Below are 23,043 nucleotides of genomic sequence, written 5' to 3'. Positions count from 1 at the left end.
GCATATAGTAGGCACTGTCCTGGTTGAATAAAAAGTGATATTTACATTTATGTTTTCACTTCATGTTTTATCCTCAAGTAATTTCATTCAAAAAAGAAAACCGTGTTAGGTTGTTTAAATAGCAAATCACCTCTTCAGATTTTTATCTTTAATAACAATACAACATTAGAAATATTTGAAAATTTGCCCAAAGAAACCATCAACTCCAGACAACACAGTTCATTACTGATGATTTCACTGGCAGTTTAGGCAGTAAGTTGTAGATGGGAAAATTACTCACATAAGTGAGCATGTGTTTCATAGCAAGGCCCCTAAAGACAGCTCTCCTGGCCTCAATTCTCAGCTCCATCATAGGTATCTCAGTTCATTAACTCTGTCAGCTTGAGAAAATCGCTTATCCTTTCTTGACCCTTTTTTTTACCAGAACAGCATTTTTCTTTTTTCCTGATGTAAACTAAGTCACCCCCCATGTCTCTTGTCATGTATTCTCAGTGTTCTCTCCTTACTAATCCTTTCTTTCCAAACATGATCAGAGGAAATCCACATGCATGGCTTTAGGTCTTTTTCAATCAATATTTTTCCTTAATTAACCAAATCCATAAACATGTATTCAGTCATCATAATACATTCATAAAACTCAAATGTATGTTTTCAGATCTTGCCTCTAAAATTCATACTCCACTAGTTGGCTCAACATTTTCACTTTTTAGTTGAACTGACAATTCAAATTAATATGTCCAAAATTTTATATATAATACTATTTTCCCAAATATATAGTTTCCTAACCATTTATTTATTCTCCATATCTCTGTCAGTATGAATTTTTAGTTTAAATCCAGATATATTCCCAGGAGTGGGATTGCTGGATCATATGGTAGTTCTATTTTTAATTTTCTGAGGAACTTCCATAGTGTTTTCTGTAGTGGTTCTACTGATTTCATTCCCACCAACAGTGTAGTGGGGGTCCCCTTCTCTTCAAACCCTCTCCAGTATTTCTTGTTTGTAGATTTTTTTGATGATGGTCATTCTGACCTCATCATTGTTTTGATTTTCACTTCTCTAATAGTTATTTTATGGCAATCCGCATGTCTTCTTTGGAGAAATGTCTATTTAGAGCTTCTACCCATTTTTTGTTTGAGTTGTTTGTTTCTTTGATATTGAGCTGCAGTGGGTATTTGCATATTTTGGAAATTAATCTCTTATCAGTCACTTCATTTACAAATATTTTCTCCCAATATGTGGGTTGTCATTTCATTTTGTTTATGGTTTCTGTTGCTGTGCAAAACCTTTAAGTTTAATTAGGTCCCATTTGTTTTTTTGTTGTTGTTGTTTTTTTGGTTTTTTTCCTTTTCATTACTCTAGGATATAGATCTGAGAAGATATGCTGTGGTTTGTGTCAGAGGGTGTTCTGCCTATGTTTTTCTCAAAGATTTTTGTAGTATCTGGTCTTATATTTAGGTCTTTAATCCATTTTGAGTTTATTTGGTGTATGGTGTTAGTGTCCTAATTTCATTCTTTTACGTATAGCTGTCCGATTTCCCCAGTGTCATTTATTGAAGAGACTGTCTTTATTATATAGCATTGCCTTCTTTGTCATAAATAAGTCAACCATAGCTGTATGGGCTTATTTCTGGGCTTTCTATTCTGTTGCATTGACCTATATTTCTGTTCTTGTGCCAGTATCATACTGTTTTGATGATGATTTCTTTTTAGCATACTCTGAAGCCAGGGAGCCTTCTTCCTCCAGCTCCATTTTTCTTTCTCAGTATTGGTTTTGATCATTCAGGGTGTTTTTGTTTCCAAAAAAAAAACAATTTTTTTGGTTTTAGTTCTGTGAAAAATTCCATCAGTACTTTGTTGGGGATTGCATCGAATCTGTAGATTGCCTTGAGTTGTATGGTCATTTTGACAGCATCAATTCTTCTAATTAAAGAACATTGTGTATCTTTCTATCTGTTTCTGTCGTCTTTGATTTCTTTTAACAGTGTCTTATGATTTCCAGAGTACAGGTCTTTGGCCTCCTTAGGTAAATTTATTCCTAGATATTTTATTCCAGAGAAAACCATAAATTGAAAAGATACATTCACCTCAGTGTTCATTGCAGCACTTGGTTTAAATAACCAAGATACAGAGACAATCTAAATACCCATTGGCAGAGGAATGGATAAAGATGTGGTACATATATACAATGAAATATTACTCAGCTGTAAAAAAGAATGAATAATTCCATTTGTGGCAACGTGGATGGATCTAGAAATTATCATTAAGTCAGAGAAAAAGATCATATGACATCACTTATATATGGTATCTAAGACAGGATACAAGTGAAGTTATTGCAGAACAGAAACAGACTCACAGACTTTGAAAGCAAATTTATAGTTACCAAAGGGGACAGGTAGGGGAGAGGAATGGATTAAGAATTTAGCATTAGCATATGCACACTGTGGTATATGGAGTGATTGGCCAGTGAGGACCTGCTGTATTGCACCGATAACTTTACCCAGTATACACTGATAATCTATGTAGGGAAAGAATCTGAAAAAAAAAGCAAAAAACAAAGGATGTGTGTATATGTAAAACAATGACTTTGTGTATAGCAGAAATGATCACAACATTCAAGACCAATTATACTTCCATTAAACTCTAAAAATTAAAATTAATAAAGAATCAAATCATAAATAAAATAATTATTATCTCCCTGAAAAAAAAATTGAACATCTTTCATTGGTTAGACAACTGACCTTATAGAACTGAAATGTAATCTACTGGTGTGCCCTGGAAAAAGAGCAAGCGAGTAATCAATATGTACCACATTATTACCAGCAAACACTATTAGCCATATGCTTGGCACTTGTCGAATGCCTGCTAAACACTGGACACTGCGCTATGAGATGTACATGTGCAGATCTTTTGTTTGTTTGTTGGAGGAGAAACATCGGAATAGAGACCTTGATGGTTTTAGGAAGTCCAGTGATAGTGAACTTTGAGAATGGTTATGTTTAAAATTTCATGAAGATAGCTAAAGATCTTATTTATCCAAAGCGGAAATAAATTTGAAGTTTTGTGTTGAAATAGTTTTAGAGAATATGTTTTTTAGCCTTTGGGATATGGAAGCCACAGAGGCAGTGAGTTGAGTACCTGAGGAAAAAAAAAACACAGTTGAGACAACAAGGATGACTGACTATTTTGCAGCTGTCAAGTCAGGTTGCACCGTATGACCCCACTGGTCATGTAGATTTTGATAGTTAAAAATGGTGCTTTCTTCTAAGAGAAAATTATTCACTTTTTTCCTGTATTTATTCTCACTTCATGGTTCTGCAGACAGATCTGAATGAGAGAATATTATAAATCCGTGATCATGCATTGCTGTCTAAGAACTTTGATGACAAGGGGAAAGGCCTTCAAGTCTTTGGATGTCATAAAGCTGTAAAAGTAATCTAGTGCATTATTAGGTAAAATGCAAATTCATTAAGCCCAAGTTCATTCAGTTATTCACTCTGTATTTATTCAGTGCAGCAAGAAGAGTTTTAAGCACAGTAATACAAATTTCCACATGTAAGCTACTTCTGCCTCAACTACGTTTATGGTATGGGGAAAACAATTTTACAAAAGCTAAGTGTCAAACCAATGAGGAAAATTGCTTACAGCTAATTAGTAAAAGTTTACTATATCAGGGGAAATAATAATCTGTTTTTAATTCTCAGCTTATATCACTCGGTTTTATTTATTATTTAAAATATATCCACAATGGACACATGCTGTTAGTTTTCAAACTTGGGACCTAATTTCCTTATTTTAAGAGTGAATAAATTCAGTTGGGCTTGGTTAACCGACTTTCTCAGTTGCAACCTATTGCACATAAAATCTTACACCAACTTCAACTCCAGCTTCTGGGGAGGTCCTGATTCCTCATTTCATGCAAGATAAAACATGGGAACAGAGACCCAGATTCATAAACTGGATCTCCTTCTCTCTCTTATATTTGATTGGTTCATAACACATTATGTATGCTACAGCTGTATTGGATTAGTTACAATTCTCGTAATGCTCAAGAAAACTTCATATATGATTCTATCTAGAATTCTGCCTTTCCTCTCCTCATCTGCTTGTCAAGAGTCTATTAATCCTATAAGATCCAGGATAAGCATCAACTTCACTTGAGACATTTCCTGAATTCTTGAGTCTGCAACATACTATATAACTCCCATCAAGGAAATACCTTGTGTGGCCATTATTGTCTATGAGCCCATATTCCCTATTAGATTGTAGACTGTTTAAGCTACCTCAAGGCAGACATTATGCTTTATTTTTCTTTCTAAGAAGTTCAGTACCTGAAATAGGATTAATCTGTTAAATTCTCAAAAATTATTTTCAAATGAGTGAATGAATAAAATTACTGAGCTACTACTAATAAATTCTTTTTTAGCTAATAAACTTATTTTTACTTTAGTTTAAAAAATACCTATGTAAATATAATCAATATGAAGTAGAGAGAACTGTTAGGCCATCTTTGGCAAATGCTTCTTGAAAAAGCAAAGATAGATCCACTAACAAGGATAGCCTTAAAAAGCAAAATCCTCATGTAACAGTCATTTTTAAGAATTGACCTGCTGTTAAGCATTCTCACCAATTTGATTGACCTGTCTAAATATGTTCTAATTTTTTCTGTCATCTTTAAAAAATGATGGTAGTAGAGGAATATTCCATTTTAAAGTAGTAGATATTGCAGGCAAAGCTGGGTTTTGACAGGGTTTCGAGTATCTGGGAAAGTTTGGAAATCATGATGTATGGAAAAGTGATTCCCAATGAGGAGATGTGGAACTAGGAACATGCATTTTCTGCTTAATTGTTTATTTTCCACAGCTTTATAGATCATCATCTAATTTCAACTGGCTCGTAAATATTGCTCAGGCATCACTTATTCATCTATTCACTAAAGAGCTTGAGACTGCTGCGTGGATATAGAAATAGGTCTTGTAATATAATATTTAGGATAAGACTCAAAGACTCCAGTAGACTTCAGATCTCAAGGTAATATTCAGATTTTAATGTGGTTTAAACAAATTATTACAAGTAACTCTGGAGCACATTCTGATCACTGCAGTAGACTTTAAAATTTTAATAAATTGGCTGATCTCTCAAGATTAAGTAAAACATGCAAACAATGGGAAGATGAGTGACGATAGTGAAGATTCTGTGTTGTAGTTGATTTATATAATTCCTATCATTTTGTGGTTTTCAGTGTTCATACTCAATAATGTTTTTTAGGCTTTTGTGTTCTCTTTTCAAAACCCCAGTCCTTTACAATATATTTTCTGTTGTTGCCACTGAAATATGATACAGACTTCTTACTTTCTTGTTTAAAGAAATAACAACTATTTGAGACTGAAGATCTTTGTTCCAAATTTCAGCTACCAAGATCTAAAGCCTTCAAAAATTGTGTTTGTAATGGAAATTCATCTGGAACTTTTACATGACACGATGACATTGAAGGTTTAAACAGTATTTTATGAAAGCCTCTTTCCCTTTGATTACTAGCCTTTAAAATCAAAAATTGTTTGAAAACTCAGGGTTTATTTTGCTTTCGAGTCTTCAGACAATCAGGATTCATCGGCAGAGATTCTGGCTCAAGCATTAAACCCACTTCAAATGCAAATTATGACAGAAAAATCCTCCATCTAATACACAGGCTTTTAACGTAGCTCTGATAATTGGAAAAGGGGATGGTCCAATGACACTTCTACTGTTGGTTTTCTCTGTTGTAAAGAATTTCAGTGTTGCCAATATTCTACTCGTGTTTCTAAACTACCTTACCTGACAGCTAACCTAATTTTAGATTGCATTTTATCCCTGTACTAATATGGAGCTTTGATGACAGGTGGCACCAAGCAATTATTGAATTACAAGGTGAAATATAGTATGCCCAGGATAAAGTAGATGCTTAATGAGTGTGCTGTAACCGAAAACACATCAATGAAATGCATTTGTAATTGATTATTCATTATGAAAAAATACAATTCATTTGAAACTAAAATAGCAATGATGTAAATTTTCACATGCAAAAGTAGATTTTCCAAGTCAAGGTTAATTGTGGCAAAATTAGTACACTTTTTCATTTAAGGTATATAAATGTATGATTTAAGAGGTAAAAAGAAAAAAATGTTAAAATGATAGCAGTATTAAAAAAGGAAAAAAGTTAAAAAGATGAACTGTATTCCAGAGCTAAAATACGAATGAGAGGACTTTTGATTTTAGACATAAAAATGATTAAACATTATACACACACATACACACACACATACCCACATATACCCACATATACCCACATGACACTAGAAATTAGAGGAGGTATAAATACTGCAGTCATGTCAAGTTTTATGATAGTAAACCTCCCAGTTTCTTTATTACATATAATGAATTAAGTGAGAAAAGTACTTGAAATTATGAGACCAGGGTCAAAGTAGTTTTTTTTGTTTTGTTTTTTTCTTTTTAGGGCCACACCCGTGGCATATGAAATTCCCAGGCTAAGGGCTGAGTAGGAGCTGCAGCTGCTGGCCACAGCCACAGCATATCTGTGTTTGAAATATTATCAGTTTTTTTTATTATGATAATCCACAAAAGTTAAGATTACAAAGGAGCACAAGGAAAATAGGACATGATGGATGTGCTAATATGTACCAAACCATAACCACGTAATTAACATATCTATCATAGCCTTCTATATTCCACTAGAAGCATATTATATTTTGAGTATGTGCTGCTTGTCAGTTGTATTGTTAGTAAAGTTATAAAAAATCAATGATCATACACTTAAAACATGAAATTATTACTCCATTTAAATCATAAGTCAATAAAGTTAAATAAAACTGTTGAGAAAAATCATATCTCTAGCTTTTGTTCTTATCATTTTTCATCCCTCATCCTTTCATATGTGATGACAATAATGTATAGTCAAATGTGTGGCTTCAAATTTGAAGAGTGATACTTTCTTGTGTGCATATATTAAATATGATTGTAGATTTACATGTAATTATAGAACGTGCAAGTTCTCTGTGCACTTAGGAATATTTGATGCCAGTGATGTTGTCATCTTTATAGCAAGTCATGATTAAAGGCAGCCTAATAATTAAGCTTGTAAAAATTACAAAATTGAGAACATCCATGTTTTTGCTCTTTCTAAATAAAATTGTGTAACTCAAATATCAATTTCAATTTTATAAAGAATTATTTTGAAAACATTGTTTACATTCAAAGCATCTCTTTGGTAAAGATACTTAGTTCTTCTCATTAAAAAGTCTGTGTATATATATAGCTTTTAAAATATGTATATTCACGTATATTTACAAATATACATCATGTTCATATACTGCATACACACAGACACACACATACAAAGAGCAAGTTATTTTAAACTACGAATATTGTCTTAAGGGTAAATAAAATGTCTGGTTTTTTTTGCCCACTTTTATATTTTTCAATTTGAAAACAATACTCTGCAAAAAGTCCACGGAATTTCAGTATTCAAAACATACAAATATATTTTTTCAACAAAATTGTCTTATCTGAAAAATATGTGCTGGGAGTTTGGTGTTCGTAGATTCAACCATTACATTTAGATGTAACTATTACATTTAATAGATGCAAACATTACATTTAAAATAAACAACAGCAAACTGTTACATGTGGAATGGATAAACAGGAAGGTCCTACTACAAAGCACAGGAGCTATAACTCATCTCTTAGGATAGACCATGACACAAAAATATTAAAGAAGAATATATATTATATATTACATACATACATATATGTGTGTGTGTATATATATAGACTGAGGCATTTTGACAGCAGAAATTGACACAACATTGTAAATCAACTATAATAAAAAAAGAGTGAAGAATATGTGTCCAATACAGTGGAAATTCTTAATATCTACTGCTTTAACACTAGTATAATATTAGCTGTTAGAAAACAGTAGTGAAAATGAGGGAAAATAAAGATGATTCATTTCGCGTTATGCTTAGGCTTCTGTGACGACATATGGACCCTATATATCTCTAGTAATAGAATGCTCTCTAAAAGTTGAAATATTAAGGAAATGAACTGAATTATGCCAAGAATTGTTTAATTGCCTCTTATGATTGTGAAATTATTTTACCTAGTTCCTTCCCACTGGTCTTTATTTCATAGTCTGAGATGTGGCATGACTAGTCACTGATTTGGATTTGAAAACATACTGAACACTGCAGGAGCACTTCTTTACCAAGAAACTGACATCCTGGAAGAACTGCTTTTAATCTTATACACAATTTAGCACAGCAGCCAACCACTAAGTACCCTGGGGTAGGTGCTTCATGTCTCACAATTTGTTTAGAGTCCAAGAAACTATTCATGGTCATCAATTGCCTTAAAATATATTTGTATATATTGCTATTTTTCTCATGGATAATAAAAGAGAGACCTTTATATATATGAAATTAGTGCCTAAGTTCATATTTTTAAGCTGTATTTATTTACTTTTGAGAAACATCTGAAGGACACATTCCTTATTAGTAAGTTGGGTGTGAAATTCAGATGGGAAACGTAAGATCAGAGTCTTTTCCATGAAAGGGATATATGTAATTTTACCATTAAATTGCCTTTAGAAATTATATACAGAACAGGAAAAAAGGGAAAAAAAAGCTGAATTAATTTTGCTATCAAGTTTCAGAAAAAATAATAGTGTTGGGAAGAAAATTTTAGCACAGTTAAAACAATGATAGAAGTTCCTGGTGTGACACAACAGGATCACTGGCGTCTCTGGAACACTGGGGCATGGGTTCAATCCCTGGTCTGGCACAGTGGGTTAAGATCTGGCATTCCTGCAACTGTGGCATAGGTTGCAACTGTGGCTGGGATCTGATCCCTGGCCTGGGATCTCAATATGCCACGGGGTGCCCCCCCCAAAAATGATAATAATGTTTTCTGTGAGCTAAACAAAGGTATTTGAGCTTACCACTCAGTCATGGCAGACAGAATTTCTGTATTTCATTATGTATACTGTAAGCTATGGGCAACATCCCTTTGGTGACTGACTTGTAGTAAAAGCAGTAGACTTCAAAAGTTAGAGTCAAAGAAATGGATCCAGTCTCAAGTCAGATTTGTTCTTCCCTATTCTAAGTTCATTACTGAAATCAGTACTTCATTTAGTGGACGGTGTACTGTATTGCCTTAAGTTTTATAAACCTGTGTTTCTTCACTCTGACCCTTAAAAGACTCAGAAGTATATCACTGACATTGAACTTTTCTGAATCTCTAAAAGTTAAAAGTGTCTCAGTCACGCTTGAATAATTTCTTACTCCATACTTCAATCTAACATTTGATTGATCCCTACATACATGCGTTTAGGTGGTCTCATCTAATCACACAGCTTAGAAAACATTTATGTATCAGTGACCCCAAGTTATGTATTACCAGCCCCAACTCGCTTTTGCCATGGATTCCATGTTAAAATAATGTGATAACATAATATCCCACTGGGACATCTAGTTAGAATTTCAAATTATGTATGTTCCAAACCAGACTTCTGCTCCTCACCGTCCTGAACCTGCTCCTCACCCTGACTCCATGTATTATTATTCACAAATCTATCATCAGTCTTGGGGAGTTCCCATTATGGCTCAGTGGAAACAAATCTGACTAGCATCCACGAGGATGTAGGTTCAATCCCTGGCCTCACTCAGTGGGTTAAGGATTCGGCGTTGCCGTGAGCTGTGGTGTAGGTCGCAGATGCAGCTTGGATCCGGCATTTCTGTGGCAGTGGTGTAGACCAGTTTGACCCCTACCCTGGAACCTCCATATGTCGTGGGTACAGCCCTAAAAAGACCAAAAAAAAAAAAAAAAAAAAAAAAACTATCATGAGTCTCCTGATGTTTCCTTAAGCAATGTTGACTTTCTCCTCAATACTCTATAACTTGAAAGCTGCAGTGTAAAAGTCACCATATTTAAATACTGATATATCATATATCTTATATGATAAATGAATAAGAGGAAATAAAACAGTTCTACATACACAAATACTCATCAAAATAAAATATTCATGACAGTGACATTCCTTGTTTCTGTTACTGGTCAGGATGTCCTAGCTGGTATCGATAATTACCTTCTTGTACTACTACCCGTCCTGTATTCCCTTTGCCTTCAGCAAGCACCTTAGCTGGTCATGCTTCTTTCCTTAGAGGAGCGACCCAAGTATTCATTCCTGAAGAGTGTGGGCCATTACTAGTCCTGCCTGGATTGAGTTGTAGTTTTCCACTAACCTTAACCACACAACATGGTAAAACTGAAAGGCATCCTGAGGGATCCCCTTTATTCCAGACCTACTCTTACTTACCTCCATTGTGGAATAGTAGTAGTTCCATTTCCCCCCAGGAGTTAGGATCTGTCACCCTAGCCAGTGCCGCATCTTTTCTTCACCAGCTGGTTCAGAGACATGAGGAACTCCAAGTGGTCATGAGGCTGGTAGTTTTTACATTTGACCATTGCTTGTGCCTAACACACTTGCTTACAATATATTGTTCCTTGAAATGTGAGTTGTTGTTGACCAGTTTTTTTTTTTTTTTCTCGGTCCTTAAAGATGTGCTAAAATTTTAGAAATAGGCCATACCAGTGAAATGTGTTATAAATATATACGTTTTCAAAACTAATAAAAAAAAAAACCCACTGCAAGTTCAAGGTAATAATGTGAGCTATGATAAGAGGCAACATCATTTAAGAAAAACCAAATCTACTCTGTCATATTCAGAGTCCTTGAAACTTGAATTCTGCCCAGGGCATTTAACCAAGCATGACTCATCAAGGTAATATTTTAAGTGAAATTCATGCAGTTGAGCCTCCTTTCTATTAGTACAGACCCTTTAAGAAGTAATATGGTAATAATACTCATTTCAGTGGACACGATGAGCAAACTGAAAATACTGACCTCTGGTCCTTTTATTCTCTCCAGTCGTGCAGAGTTTGCAATTTAACTAAAGAAATTGACAGTGGAAACAGTGTCGCTGTGCTGTATGACTTTTATAGTCTCCTCAATCAAATAAGAGGATGTTATGAAGACAAGGGAAAAATCTTCAAGTTTGATTTGATACAAAATTGCTGACTGCTGACAAATGTTAGATCTATCAAAGCATAATCGGTTCTGGATCATTGCCAATATCCAGAAACGCTTCATAATCACCGCATTGAAAAAGCGATTCACTTTCTCTGATGTGCATCTGTATTTGTCTGACAAACAAATACCTAAATACAGTGCGTGCACAGCATTTATAACACCATAGGAGAGCTAATGGGATTCGTATTCAAAACTGCTATAATTTACACACACACACACTTATTCCATTCACCAGATATAAATACTGGACCATAAAATTTTCTTTTTATTCATTTTCAGTGAAATTTTTCTAAAATGATTTTTTCAAATATTTTTTGTTCTTGTGTATTGAGCAAAAATGAAAAAGATGCCTTCCACTCTACCTCTGGTATTTAATTTCCACAGAGGGGCATAGGTTAAAAATATATAAATGCTTTATATATTAATATCATTTAAATAATGCCTTTGTGTGTGCCTATTTTCCTACGAAATATACAATAAATATTTTCTTATTCACATTTCCTTGGAAACATATGGAAAAAAATCTCTCAGTGGTGAAACGGGGCCGTTACCAGCTTTTTTTCCTGTAGCTGATCAAAAGACTCTTATAGCTCAGCCTTGTGTTTAAGAATATGGGGTTTCTCACCAGAGGTGATGAACTGGGGTGCTAGTCTGTCACTTAGCTGCATGGCTAAGAGAAGAGTCCCTTCTCTCTGTTTCCTCAGCTGTGAAAAGGATGGATACTAGGTTATTCTAAACATTGAGTGGAACAGTGCGTATTGTTTTTAGCGTAGACCTGGATTGTGTTCAGTACATGAAAATGTGTGTTCACATTATAAGTGACTTTAGCAATTTGAGTTGCCTCTCTGTGCTTTGAGATTTTCTGTAGAAGAATCCCGTTGTCAGAGGATGAATAGACTATGTGGGCTCTGACCTCCAAGTGAGAGTCACCTGGTTTGGCGAACCTCCCCCAGGTAAGGAGATCAAATCCTACTGTAAAAAATCTTCTTACAGATAATCCCATTATGTTCTAATTTCTTCGCTATTGCAGTAAGAAAACAGATTGCAAGTTCCCTGCTAAGAAAGCATTCATATAATCCAAATTGAAAAAGTTTGATTTTGGCTCAAAATTAGGGAAAACTTTCAGGTCGAAACAGTGTTGGATGTCTGGCTGCAGACCCTCTCCTGCCTGGCTGCTTCCCTTAATTATCTATTGGAGAGCTTATCACCCTCAAGTTTGTTCAACCAAGTAAGCAGCATCATTTTGAGAAAGGTTCCTCTCTCACCAGAAACTCTCTCAGTCCTTCCTTTTTGGTTATATAACAGAATTTTAGTAAGATGGAAGTTAAAGAAATCAAGCTCAAGATTAAGCAAATACAATAATTTTTATTAGATTAATAAAAAGTATTGGACAGAACAGCGAAAAGAATCAAGTGCAATGCCACCAGCACCCTTACTTTAGAATCTTTTTTTTTTTTTGGTCTTTTTAGGGCTGCACCTGTGGCATGTGGAGATTCCCAGGCTAGGGGTCGCATTGGAGCTATAGCTGCAGGCCCACACCACAGCCACAGCATAAGCAGTGCAGAATCTGAGCTACGACTGTGACCTACACCACAGCTCATGGCAATGCTGGATCTTTGACCCACTGAGCGGGGCCAGGGATGGAACCCAGGTCCTCGGGGATACTGGTCAGGTTCCATTACCACTGAGACACGAAGACAGGAACTCCCTTACTTTTGAATCTTAATCAACTGCCCTCCCTCCCCTCTTCCTTCCTCCTTCCCTCCCTGCCTGCTTGCCTGCCTTCCTATTTCCCACTTTTGCTACTGTTTGCCCTCAGTCTTAGATACCTCCTTCTTTTCCTTCTTTTATTCCTTGTTAAGTTCATGTGTTTGAGCCATGATTTTAGAAACAAAGTCCGATATAAATAATAATATTTTATACCTCATAACAATATGTGAAGCAAGGAATACTACTATCCCCATTTTTCAGATAAAGAAATTGAGGCACAGAGAAGTTACACAGTTTGCTGAAGATCACATAGGTGGTGTGTGGGTGTAAAGGCACACAGTTTAATTCCAAAGTAGGATGTGTCCATGTGTGTGAGATAAATAATATCTCAAAGCATATTGCTTGCACAAAGTAAAGTTGGACTCTCAGGAGAGCGTCCATGGCTATTTCAAAATGTAATGATGACTTATAAGAGCACATGACTTAAACAATATTTATTTTTACTTTTCTGCACACACATCCCGGTATATAGCAGGCATTACAAAGAGATGCATTTAGGTAAATTCTATAGTACCGAGATAACCTAAGATGCTGCTGAGGATTGCATTTTAGTTTTCTTAGACAAATCACATCTCTGCTTCCACATGTCATCTGGGGACCATCTTGTCATTCTTTACCCATCTATTTTATTTCTTCTTGAGCCCATAATTATTCAAACATGGAACTCAGCACTTTCACCTGGTTCAGCAGAAGTTATTCATGGACAACTGAAAGTCACAGGGAAATCTGTAAACTTCCTGCAATTCATTGCACACCTTCTGCCTTCTAACAAATCAGTGTTAGTCTCTTACCAACTCCTCTCCACATCCCCATTTCCATCTCTCTTCTCCTCTGCTCTGCCCAGAATGGTCCTACTTCCTTCTATTCTGTCCAGAATTTTCTTGCTTCCTTTTAAGCTTTGACATCAGATTGTCTGTGCTCTTGCAGTAAGAGCTTCTACAGTACATTTATTTGAATGTTTTTCTTATAAGGACCTACATCCCTTTAACATAAATCTCGTTTCTGTCTTCATAGAGAATAAAATGTCTTCATGTCTTCACATCTCATTACAAATGATTATACATATGAAGAAATGAACGGCTTGCATGTTTGTGTATATGCACGTGTGTATATTGTGTGAGAAAGCATGAGGTGGGTCCACAGGCGAGTGATAACAGTTTAATAAATATGGGTCATGGTGTAAGCAGACGTTCTCTGCAAAACAGTCTGAGGCAAGGATTCAAAGTGCTGATCCTTGACCAAGAATATGAAAACCCAAACAGGCAAAGGTGAACAAGGAAGGAAATGCAGCACAGAAAGATATGAAGCACCTCGGAGCCGTACACTGCACGTCATGATCTACAAAGAGACACTCACGGAACTTCTCAGTCCTCGCGGAGGCAGACATTCTGGAGGAAAAAAGTTGAGAAAATGTATTCACCCAGTTATGTGCATAAGCAGTTAACCTCTCTTAGTTTTCTCCCTGGGAGAGAGAAGAGGGGAGAGGGGGTGGGGGAGAAGGAGGGAAGGGAAGGAGGAAGACCAATGGACAGAGTGCCCTTGGCTTCTAAAAGCCAATGGCTTTGAATAGTAGTTTTCTTAAACAAAGAACAGAAAATCCCCATTACTAGGACTGTCCTGCCCATTGCTGGCATCCTTGGGCCTTGCTCACTGATACAGATTTCTCAGGGTGGGGTTAAGTACCATTCTCATTTGTGACCCATCTCTAACAATTCAAGTCATACTATATTTTAATCAGTGATTGGGTCTGATTGAATCCTGAAATTGCTTATAATTTCGCTTCTAATATCTAATTGGTTGCATACCCTTTTTCAGACACAGTTGTTAATTATTATAGTTGATATTGTTAGTAATGTATTTTTAATATTGTCGTTCTTATCATTAATCCAGATATTACAAATTTATACCATCTGGTTAACTTGGGAACTAAAAGCTTTTTTTATCCTTTGTCTAATCCCCTTAAATTTTAATTTACCTTGGGATTCTATCTTCAGCTTTAGTCTTATCCTCTCCACTATATTAAGATGATATAATCTACTCAGAGTTTTAACTTCCATCCATCTGTGGAAGACTCCTAGAAATAAATTTCCAGCTAAGAATTCTCCATTCGGCTTAAGAAATGAATGCCTAATGTGCTCTGGACACCTGTACGTGGTTAAATCAAAGGCACCTGAAATTCATTATCTCTAAAGGTGAATTCATAATCTTTGCTCCCAAAAGACTTTTTTTTTTTTTTTTTTTGTCTTTTTGCTATTTCTTTGGGCCGCTCCCGCGGCATATGGAGGTTCCCAGGCTAGGGGTCCAATCGGAGCTGTAGCCATTGGCCTACACCAGAGCCACAGCAACGCGGGATCCGAGCCGCGTCTGCAACCTACACCACAGCTCACGGCAACGCCGGATCGTTAACCCACTGAGCAAGGCCAGGGACCGAACCCGCAACCTCATGGTTCCTAGTTGGATTCGTTAATCACTGCGCCACGACGGGAACTCCCCAAAAGACTTTTATTTCCATACTTTCTGTCTCTTTTGGTAGAAAATACATTTTTTTCTCTTACATTAGAATCTAGAAAATTATCCTTGACATCAACATTTTTTTTATCTCTCCTTCATCTCCTATGTCAAATCCTTCACCAAAAATCTCAGGAATCTTATTTTTGTACTTGAAAAAGGCAGATACAAACTTCACTGACCTTAGTCACTATCCAGAGGCTTAAGTACTGTAAAATCAACTTTATAGTTGTCTTTTAATTGACAGCTGGATATATTCCTGATATATAAACTATATCCTTTTACTGTCCTCTAATTTATATCTGGAGAACATCTTGCTTTGTTCGGGTTTGTTTTACTGCCCCCTAGGGGTACTTACATTGAGAGGGACACTTTACAATTAAATCATCAAACAGAACATAAACCACCATGGGAATCTTATTAATTACTTTGTTGTTCTGACATTGGTACCTCAATCTGTGAGCCAGGCTTTGAATGGACAGCTTTGTGTGACATTAAGAATTTCAACTCTCGGGAAGGATGGAGTTCTTGTGGCCCAGTGGGTTCCAAACCTGGCTAGTATCCATGAGGATGAGTGGCCTCGCACAGGGTTAAGGATCTGGTGTTGCGCTGAGCTGTGGTGTAGGTCGCAAACGTGGCTCGGATCCCATGTTGCTGTGGCTGTGGTGTAGGCTGGAAGCTACAGCTCCAGTTCGACCCCTAGCGTGGGAACTTCTATATGCTGCAGGTGTGGCCCCAAAAAAGCAAGCAAAAAAAAAAAAAAAAAAAAGAAGGAATTTATAATGTCTATGGTTTGCTTATGCTAATTTCAATACACTTTTCCTAGCAATTAAGATAACAAATATTTAACTTATAAAACAGACTATTCTTCTTGGGTAGCTAGACGATAATCAAAATTTATTGGAGTTCCCGTCATGGATCAGTGGTTAACGAATCCAACTAGGAACCATGTGGTTGCGGGTTCGATGCCTGGCCTTGCTCAGTGGGTTAAGGATCTGGTGTTGCCTTGAGCTGTGGTGTAGGTTGCAGACACGGCTCAGATCCCACGTTGCTGTGGCTCTGGTGTAGGTCGGTGGCTACAGCTCCAATTAGACCCCTAGCCTGGGAACCTCCATAAAAAATTATTGGATTTTATGTAGTTACTTAAAGCAGACTGTTCAATGTGTACTTGAAAGACACTCATGCTTGCCACAATAAAAACGTAATTGTAAAATAGACAAGTTGATTAATTCCATGTTTTCTTCAGTTTCCCCTCTCCCATTTGGATGCACGTATTCAAATTCTCACCCTATTAGGAAAATGTAATATAGTTTTTTGTTGTTTGTTTGTTTTACTCTTGATACATTTATTGGCTGGAGACTTGACTGTGTCATCTTTAAACATATGCCTGGTATGCTCTCTTTCTTCAAGTGAATCAGCAACCTCATAGTATTTAGTGTTAAATCAAGTAAAACCTTCAGTATTATGTGTCACATCAGTGATATCTTTGAAATGTAGTGAAGTTATTAATATGGCCAGTTGTTGCTGAATCAGTGCAGTTTCTGGGTAGGCAATCATAGAGATTTTAATTCTAGAGATTAAAGAGAAACTTGGAGAGGAAAAGCTTTTCAGCCTGCCATTTTTCTGGCACTAGGTATTATCAGGATAACTCAGAGGTGGATAAAAAGTGATTATCAATCTTCAAATCATAGGAGATAAAATTAGAAAAGTTTTTTTTTTCTTTTTTTTGGCTTTCTTTTTTTCCTAACAAAATGCTTTAGTAATGCTGAAGTCATTAAAGTATATGCGAGAAGTTTCCTCAATCCTAGAATTAATAGTTTGCTTGTCTTTTTGAACAATTTTAGACAATAAATAGCATTAAAATTATGAGAATGTTAATTTATGACTTAGTTCTTTGAACTTTATAATTTTTTTAAAATACTGATTTGGCTTTTATTATCTCTTAGGTTTGGCATTTGTAATGAGGAAATTGATATCTAAAGAAAATTAGATGATGAAAATATTATCTGGATAAATTGTAGTTCATTAAAAGAAAAACAAACAGAAGAATAAGTGTTTAGGAGTTAAGTTTGACTCACACTTCAGTGTTTTATTGACAGCTCTTCACTGATTTATAGTTAGTCCCCAAAGATTGGCTTACCTGCCGTGAGAAGTCACATGTTCCCTTCCTTTGCTTCTCAAGACGGATAAATGTGGTTCTTGTTTTGCTGGAGCACCACTTTGTTGTCTCAGCATGCGGTAGTGTTGGCTGGAGGCATTTGCATTCTGAAGGAGACAGAGTATTATTATGTCCACTTGACAAATGGAAGACATTTACTGGCTTTGATTTTGTGTAAGAATATTTCAACACTGAAGTATGTAAATCTGGGCCTTAATGATTTGCCTGCTGTCACATATAGGTGGCCAGATCTCCACATGTATCTGGTAACAGTTATGTCTTGTAATCGTTGATAGGGAGCTCCAAAGGACTCTGGCAGCATTTTAGGTTTCTATAAATTAAAACTTTCATATCTTAAAGAGAGACAGTCATATTTTTGAATGATTATTACCTCATAGCCTTTATAGTTTTGATACATTATAAATATTTGTAATCTTTTCAAACTGGAACCCTTTAGTTAGAGAAAAACTAGATAGTTTGTAAAGAGGCAGTTACTGCTTATTTTTCCAAAGTATCAATGTTAAATTTCATATCCAGTAAAAGACAAAATTATTACTATTATTATTATTATTTAAATACATTGTTTTATGGCCACACTGGTGGCATATGGGAGTTCCTAGGCCAGGGATTGAATCTAAGCTACAACAGCAACACGCACTGCAGCTGTGGCAACCCCAGATCCTTTAACCCACTGCACCAGTCCAGGGATGAAACCTGCACCTTTGAAGCAACCAGAGCCTCTGCAGTCACCCACTGTGCAAAAGTGGGAACTCCTAAAAATAATTTTCTAAATTTATTTTTTCTAAGTAATAAGCAGATGGCATTTTTAATATGAAGTTATTTCTAAAAGATTTTACATGCTCTATCAAATATTAAATTTAAACTGTACTATCAAATATAAGCATTTATTTTTCTGAAAAAATGAGACGTGATCGATCATAAGTCATTCTTATGGAAGTACTGGGATATTATAGCCTTTTTAAAGAAAAGAACCTGAGGAATACAGCATTCACTGTAAAGATGGCTGAAAATATCTTTAAAGTCAATTAGATTGTTATATTTCTATTATAAATACAGTTTAAGAAAAAATATATATATATATTTTGTCTTATTAGGGCAGCATCCACAGCATATGGAGGTTCCCAGGCCAGGGGCTGAACTGGAGCTTTAGCTGCCAGCCTACATCACAGCCACAGCAACGTGGGATCCAAGCAGAGTCTGTGACCTACACCACAGCCCATGGCAACACTGGATCCTTAACCCACTGACCGAGGCCAGAGATCGGACCCACATCCTCTTGGATGCTAGTCAGGTTCATTAACTGCTGAGTCACAACGGAACTCCAAAAAATATTTTTGTAGCTTATCTTCTAATCTATTTTATAAATACCTGCAATAGCTTCATTTTTATGGAGGCTAACTAGAAATGTAAATAAATCATACACCTTTAGTTTTTTTTTAATAAATAATATTATTCTAATATGGTTAGAAGACATATATTGGTAGAAACTTAAACTACTATAAAAATTTTAAGTGAAGATCCTGTTACTTTAAGAGGAATAGGTCTGAGGAAACTATGTGTGTAAGCATTGTACCAAGAGAACTTTTTAGAAACTAAAATGGAATTTTAATATGAATATACTTTTAATTTTAATATACTTTTAATTTTAATATGAATATACTTTATTAGACTATAAGTCAACATATAAATAAATTATATGTATTATATGGATATTAAAAAATATCCATCATTTACCTATCTATCCATCTAGGAGTTAGATGCAGTAAGATCTTAAATTTAAGATATTAAATGGAAGGAAATATATTGAAAAGAAGTTAAATGAAATCGGTTAGTTAAAAAGATCAAATGACTCCCCACATCACTCAGACAAAGGGCAAAATGTATCCTGTACTCTTTGCTTCTCTCCCACTAACCCGCCTTTGTTTTCTTTTACTCCTGTTTCCTTTACTTCCTTTGCCTTTCTACCCTAACCAATTTACTGTTCCTTAAATTCACGTGTTGCAACTTTGCCCACGGGTTTTGCACTTGTTGCTTTTACGTAGAATGCTCTTTTCTGATACATCTGCAAGGCTCACTCCCCTATCTTCTGTAAACTCAAATAGCATATTCTTGTTGAAGTTTATTTCACATTGCAGCCCCTCCCTGGGCATTCTCCATTCTCTTCTTCCTGCTTTACCTTTCCCTAAGTACCGATCAGCACCTTAGATGCTGTGTTTTACTTCTGCATATGATATAATGCTTACTTGCTGTATGTCTCCTTCCTACTAGAGTGAAAACTTTATGTGGGTTTTCTTTAGAAGAATTTTTATCTATTTTGTCAATATACTAGGTTGAGATCAATCAATTCGATTATAATGTTTTTGGTGGTATGGCAATTAAGTTATAGAATTAATTGCTCACGAATGATTATAATTTCAGACTGTGTTGATCAGATTCCATTTTGTCATTATAATTCCATTTGGTTTTCCATTTTCCCGGAATGCCAGGAGACATTGAAATACAGTAGATATCTGTATTTCAGATAAAGGTTTTTCACCTTTTGTTCCGTTTTATTTTTTTTAGACTTGAATATGTGTCCTTTGGGAACATTTCTAAGTGTCCTTTGGGAAAACAAATGACTATTAAAACTGAGAAGAGTTTCGTCATATTTGAGTCATCTTTGGTTGTAGAAATAGTAAAACCATAAGGAATCTCCAAGTCACGTAACAAGTAAAAATTCTGTTGGATTCAAATTAATAACATCAAAACAGTTATTAAGTGATGGTCTTATAATCTAATTCCTATAAGTTTCATATTTTAAACACTTTTCTGGGGCTTTAAAGTTTCCTTCAAATTTTTTAAAATGTCAATGTGAAAGGAGACTGATTACTGTCATAGATTTTATGTCACTATAAAATCTATGGATTGATAGAGCCCTCTCAGCACTTGTATGTTTAAACAAAAGGAGCAAGGCTGCCAGCTGGATTTTCCATGGTACAAAAATTCCATTCATTTGAAATGTGTAACATTTCTAAAGAGATGTCATTGTTTCTTAATTGATTCAACTTAATGTTGGCATTTTTAAAGGTAAAAAGCATCCTTTTGTATTATCTATTATCTAAACTTTTGTATCCATGTTAGCCATCACGTGAATTTACAAAATTATTTCTCCTGACCTAGGGATTTTCTTTGGTAGGTCTTCCAAAGGGCATCAGGTGCCTCTAAATTACTTGACAGCGACTTGACCAGAACTTGACTAGTGTCAGTTTTACCGTGCTGGCACCTTGACCCTTGAGTCTACCTACTCTCTCTCTTGACAGCTTGGGCCCATTACTGATGTCACTCATGAGAGACCTGACAGCTCACAGATCCGTGACAGTCTTCCTGCGAGTTCATCACCTGACAGTCATCTGACTGATATATTTGATCTCAAACTTGAATCGCTTCCTAGCTTCTAGTTTGTTGACCTTCTGCAGTAATTTCCAAGATGTGACTGTGCATCAGCCAGTGTGTATAACTCAAGCCTAAGCCATTGTTGGCCTCAGTTGCCAGTTCTCTAACCTGAGAAAACCAAAAAAGAAAACACAGAAAACCAGAACTAACAGTCCCTTAGCAGATGACTGCCCAGCCATTTTTTATTTCCAGCTGCATATTGGGAATATCAGAGATCAGAATTTCTAACTTCTGGTATATTTTCTCTATTGAGTTCTTTTTTTTTTAAATTGAGGTATAGTTGATTTACAATATTGTGCTGGTTTCAGGTATACAGCAAAGTGGTCATTGTACATATATAGTTTCTTTTTTCAGATTCTTTTCCATTATACATTATTATAAGATATTGAATATACTTCCTTGCTGTACACTAGGACCTTATTGTTTATTTTATATATAGTAGTGTGACAATATGTTCATAATTGGGCTCCTAGATGTGTTACTTTTTTTATTGTATTTTTTTATTTTCCCACTGTACAGCAAGGGGGTCAGGTTATCCTTACATGTATACATTACAATTACATTTTTCCCCCACCCTTTCTTCTGTTGCAACATGAGTATCTAGACATAGTTCTCAATGCTATTCAGCAGGATCTCCTTGTAAATCTATTCTAAGTTGTGTCTGATAAGCCCAAGCTCCCAATCCCTCCCACTCCCTCCCCCTCCCATCAGGCAACCACAAGTCTCTTCTCCAAGTCCATGATTTTCTTTTCTGAGGAGATGTTCATTTGTGCTGGATATTAGATTCCAGTTATAAGTGATATCATATGGTATTTGTCTTTGTCTTTCTGGCTCATTTCACTCAGTATGAGATTCTCTAGCTCCATCCATGTTGCTGCAAATGGCATTATGTCATCATTCTTTTTTATGGCTGAGTAGTTTTCCATTGTGTATATATACCACTTCTTCCAAATCCAATCATCTATTGATGGACATTTGGATTGTTTCCATGTCCTGGCTATTGTGAATAGTGCTGCAATGAACATGTGGGTGCATGTGTCTCTTTTGAGTAGAACTTTGTCCGGATAGATGCCCAAGAGTGGGATTGCGGGGTCATATGGAAGTTCTATGTATAGATTTCTAAGGTATCTCCAAACTGTTCTCCATAGTGGCTGTACCAGTTTACATTCCCACCAACAGTGCAGGAGGGTTCCCTTTTCTCCACAGCCCCTCCAGCACTTGTTATTTGTGGATCTATTAATGATGGCCATTCTGACTGGTGTGAGGTGGTATCTCATGGTAGTTTTGATTTGCATTTCTCTTATAATCAGCGATGTTGAGCATTTTCTCATGTGTTTGTTGGCCATCTGTATATCTTCTTTGGAGAAATGTCTATTCAGGTCTTTTGCCCATTTTTCCATTGATTGATTGGCTTTTTTGCTGTTGGATTGTATAAGTTGCTTATATATTCTAGAGATTAAGCCCTTGTCGGTTGCATCATTTGAAACTATTTTCTCCCATTCTGTAAGTTGTCTTTTTGTTTTCTTTTTGGTTTCCTTTGCTGTGCAAAAGCTTTTCAGTTTGATGAGGTCCCATGGGTTTATTTTTGCTCTAGTTTCTATTGCTTTGGGAGACTGACCTGAGAAAATATTTATGATGTTGATGTCAGAGAGTGTTTTGCCTATGTTCTCTTCTAGGAGTTTGATGGTGTCCTGTCGTATATTTAAGTCTTTCAGCCATTTTGAGTTTATTTTTGTGCATGGTGTGAGGGTGTGTTCTAGTTTCATTGCTTTGCATGCAGCTGTCCAGGTTTCCCAGCAATGCTTGCTGAATAGACTTTCCTTTTCCCATTTTATGTTCTTGCCTCCCTTGTCAAAGAGTAATTGACCATAGGTGTCAGGGTTTATTTCCGGATTCTCCATTCTGTTCCATTGGTGTGTCTGTCTGTTTTGATACCAGTACCACACTGTCTTGATGACTGTGGCTTTGTAGTATTTCTTGAAGTCTGGGAGAGTTATGCCTCCTGCTTGGT

At 35.9% G+C, this 23,043-nt stretch overlaps 1 long non-coding RNA gene across 1 annotated transcript in view; it reads left to right on the top strand.

Moving 5' to 3' along the window:
• The window catches only part of LOC110255835, a 542,938-nt gene that overhangs the window by 102,986 nt on the left and 416,909 nt on the right, over window positions 1–23,043 (top strand). The gene's annotated exons all lie outside the window — the stretch shown is intronic.

This window comes from Sus scrofa, chromosome 11 (assembly GCF_000003025.6).
Source record: "Sus scrofa isolate TJ Tabasco breed Duroc chromosome 11, Sscrofa11.1, whole genome shotgun sequence".
Taxonomy (NCBI): Eukaryota; Metazoa; Chordata; class Mammalia; order Artiodactyla; family Suidae; genus Sus; species Sus scrofa.
Note: the sequence above shows the minus strand (reverse complement) of the source record. Positions and strands in the feature narration are given on the sequence as shown.